General features: G+C 38.7%; 1 long non-coding RNA gene across 1 annotated transcript; it reads right to left on the reverse strand.

The window, feature by feature from the left end:
* Nucleotides 1-346: 346 nt before the first annotated feature.
* On the reverse strand, nucleotides 347-2579 carry LOC124143912. The gene is made up of 3 exons (XR_006862339.1): nucleotides 2473-2579; nucleotides 1056-1334; nucleotides 347-452 (listed from the first exon to the last, which is right to left on the reverse strand). It is a non-coding gene; the product is annotated as an uncharacterized LOC124143912 (long non-coding RNA).
* Between the last annotated feature and the right edge of the window lie 1766 nt (nucleotides 2580-4345).

The following is a 4345-nucleotide window of genomic DNA, read 5'->3' on the forward strand; positions in this document are numbered from 1 at the left end:
CTGTATTTTTGTCATAATATCCCGAACTCCCATATTGGCAAATGTCTACATATGGAATGAAACTCATTGTTTATACCACATACACCTGTCACCGATATACCGATGAATGTTGGTACTACACCTATAACACTGCGTGTTCGCTCAGATGGTCGCAGGCATACACATACACTAGATCCTATCAAATTTTAGATATTAAATTTTAAAAATATTATTTACTATTACTGGTGAACACAAATTCAAAAAGCCAGCGCCAGAGAATATAATCAATCTCGATTATCTGCCGATTTTGCATTTTGTTTCTCATTGAAAACTGCTTGATATTAAGCAATAAAAAAGTCAATAATTATTTTCTTTGAATATTCTTTAATGGACAAATAAATATCAAATAAGTTAAATTATAAATAGATTCTTCTGCACGAGTACTGGTGCCGGTGTAGAGTCCGTAGTTTTTTCTGAAAAGTAAAAATTGAGTGTAAAAATACATGTCCGTACATTCACTACGATCATGAAAACATAATGTTAATTGATGGAGTGATAAAAGCCATTTTCGTCAGCCTTAATAACGATCTGGCATTATTTAACCTTGCATGAATAGTGCAAATTGATCAATGCAACGTTAAACAAGGCAGAGAGTAGATAACCATGTACAAAAAACTGTTACTGTAAATAGTCGATTCTGGATGAGGCAATATATATTCGATTTAAGCAATCAAGGTACATGTATGATGGTATATAATTTACAATGCCACACTTCCCATCCCAACGTTATCTGGAAGTGGTATTTTAGAAGTAAGTATTAATGAATACAGAGCTCGCTTACATATTACAATGTCATTATTCTTTAAATGCAACGTTTCGGTGTTGGTGTTGTTGCCTGAATCTAGCACCGTGCCGAAACGTAGCATTGATGGAGTATCAACGTTATAACAAATAGGTAAATTCTGTCTTCATCGATTCCAACTTTAATCAGTGTGCACCACAAGTAGGATGTACTCGGGATCTTAGCACGGGATCCCAACATAACATGACATCAACACGAGGGATATCTGATTTACCTTAGATTAAGTCTAAAGCATCCAGTGTAGCGAGTCTGGCGAATGTGTTGTAAGTGTTTTGTGACCTGCGTCCTCCACGTCCTCCACGTCGACCACCTCGTCCCAGCATGTACAGGGGGAACTCGAAGTCGGGGAAGTCAGGGAACTCAATCTCATAGCCATAACCATAGCGACCATATGGATATCTGTTCCTAGAACCAACCGTTCTATATGCACTAGCGGCAGCAACAGCGACGACAAGGAGAAGGAAGACGTGTTTCAGTTGCATTGTGGAAGAGGCTGAAGTAAAATAAAGCCAAGAATGAGTATATGCACTATTATGTATTGTGAGACCAGATGGTTGCCGATATCAATACATGCAAGAAGAAAAAAAATTCTCAGAATTAATGTGTTTCATATTTTGATATGGGAAAACTATTCACACTATTGGGCGATTTCAATATTACTTTTTACTGACAAAATAACTGAGACTGGGTGACTTGAGTGGCTGATAGGTCATTACATTGCCAATTAGCTTCCACTCATCTTGCCAAAGGAACATCCCAAATATATATTTTACATTTGTTACCATATTTCGTCCTGTCAAAATATAGAGAAGAGAGAGAGAAGAGAGAATAATGTTTATTATAGTGTCACATGTTATATACACTGGCCATATATTGGCCAAAAGTCAACGATTAAGTGGAGAACGCCAAAATAGCTGTCACGGACAGACACAGTACCCTCTTTGCATATGTATCCTCATATATGAGGTGATGCTGCAAGGTGGCTATGTTACATTGGTTATAGCAGAATGAGGACTTGAACGTTTTCATTGGGAACTTTTTTCTCTTGAAATAATTAAAGGAATAACTTTACCTATTTGTATATACTTAAGACGCGATGGTTAACTGAATTGTTCTTGCGATGGCCGACACGTAGTATTGTATATTCAGTTTGGCTTAAATAGAAGGCAATGACTGCCATGTCCAGAACATATTATTATAACTGGACAGGCCCGTGCTCAAAACGTGTCACCATTATTAACTTTTGAACTTAGTTTTAACACACAGGGAATACCCATTTGTTGAAGTAATTTTTTCGTGGCTAAATTGTGATGCGCACAAATAACATAGTTAATATGACATAATCGCGATCCTTAAAACGTATACCACATACTGATAAGATGTCTTGGGTTAATTCTGTGATTAAATCTGGACTATGAGACAGACGGTTGTCACCTTCTAATCTTATACCGACTTTACCCGACTTATACAGACTTTAATAATATTTTTTTCAATGCTATTCATATTTGTACGAAGCATGTGTATAATACAATATTAAAGCAATCATAGAAATGTAATGTTAATCAATTTTGCGACTGATACACATCTGACTAAGAGTGTATGATGCCATTCTCCAAAAAGAGAAAACTTACTTTTAACGGCGTATTCGGCTTTGCTGCACGGGATGTTCAGTGTAGGACCGAAGTGATGATGATGTTTCTCCAACAATGTGTTAACCTTTATATACTAGTACATATGACCACATCTATACATCATACTATACATCATACATCATACTTATAAACATATTCTGACACACGTCCAGTGTGGATCACGACACATTACAACAACGAAGGGCGGCGTTATGCAATCGCCTAAGGCGAACTATTGTAAATCAGGGATAAACAAGTAACATGCTCACTGATTCGCGCATAACGTGTAAATATATCAGTCATTTTCACGGTCACTTTTATATGTTGAGTGGTCACTGTAAGTGTAAGTTTGGACCTTCACTGTTGGCATGAAGCATGTTTTTAGTGTCCTGTCTGAAGTGAAAGCCACGTCTGTGTTGGCTGTCTTGGTGAGCAGCCTGCTGACCTGGTGACTGGAAGGGCCTGACGAGGATGAGGAGGAGGATGGGTAATGGGGTTGGTTTGGACTTGGTTGGAAACGGGATCTTTTTTGCTGTTTTTCTTGAGTTTTCTCCACCAGTGTGGAAAGTGTTTCAGATGCTGAATTTCTTTGCTGAGACTGTGCGGATTACAGTTGGTTATGGCTCGTCGAGTGAGGGTGGCAATTAAAGCTTGTTTGATTTGATACCAGGTGTTCGCATGAAGGTTAGCATATCCTGCCCGAGCGGTGGCACCCATCACAAACACATGCAAAACAAGTCAATTGTTCACCTGAAGAAAGACGTGAACATATTGATAGGGAGCAAATCAAAATAGGAAATTGCATCTGACATCATATTTTATTTTCAATAATTCATTTGCAGATCATTTGAATTCTATACATCTCGTGTTTAATCGTGATACATAAAGTATCAGGTAGACTATGTCTTAATGAACATTTCAAATTCATTTTCTGCCAACACTTTTTATGCTCGTTTCACAAGTTATTGTTTCAAATAGTGAGTGAGTATGGTTTTACGCCGCTTCCAGACATATCACGGCTGTGGACATCAGAAATGGGCTTCACATATTGTACCTTTTTGGATAATCGGAAGCGGGCCTTCGGTGTGACAAGCAAATGCTTTAACCACTAAGCTACCCTACCGCCCCCATAAATAAAGGTAACCAAGTACGAATGAATAGTATGTATTTATAGTATTATCACTTTATAATGTCTACCCTGACCAAGTCAATGTATAATAATTTATGTGGTGGGTAAGATTGCAACAAAAGAGTACGTGTAATTAATTATATTATGTTTTTGAATGAAACCGAGTGTAGTGGGCAATTGGTTACAACTTTTCATTCTCTCATCGAAGAGGTCAGCCAGACATTTAAAAAATCAATCAACAACATAATACATGTCAATGTCACGTGAGTGGATTCACTTCGTGGGAGCACATCTTGGCTAAACAAAACCATAAACCCGCTCAGTCGACAATGGTGGGCCCATCATAATGAGTGTTTCTGACATCATATATAAGCGATTCCACAACATATTGTCACTAAACCTTTTCTCATTTCGTATTAATTATTCATTTAACATTGCCCATATTTCAGATATCTAGAGACCGCCTCCGTGGTCTAGTGGTAGAGCGCCCGCCCGGAGAGCGGAAAGTCCGGGGTTCGGTCCACGGCCGGGTCATACCAAAAGACGTTATAAAGATGGTACTTGTTGTTACCCTGTCTGGCGCTCGGCATTAAGGGGCTAAATCAAGGACTGGTCGGCTCGGGGTCAGTATACTGTGTCTGAGTGGGGCGTTCATGTAAAACTGCGGCATGCTATCTCAGTGGGCTAGCACTAATAATCGGCATCAGTCCCGACTAGTACAAGCAGCCACACACACACACGTGC

Source organism: Haliotis rufescens, unplaced genomic scaffold, assembly GCF_023055435.1.
Source record: "Haliotis rufescens isolate VD_foot unplaced genomic scaffold, xgHalRufe1.0.p SCAF_12, whole genome shotgun sequence".
In the NCBI taxonomy this organism is placed as follows: domain Eukaryota; kingdom Metazoa; phylum Mollusca; class Gastropoda; order Lepetellida; family Haliotidae; genus Haliotis; species Haliotis rufescens.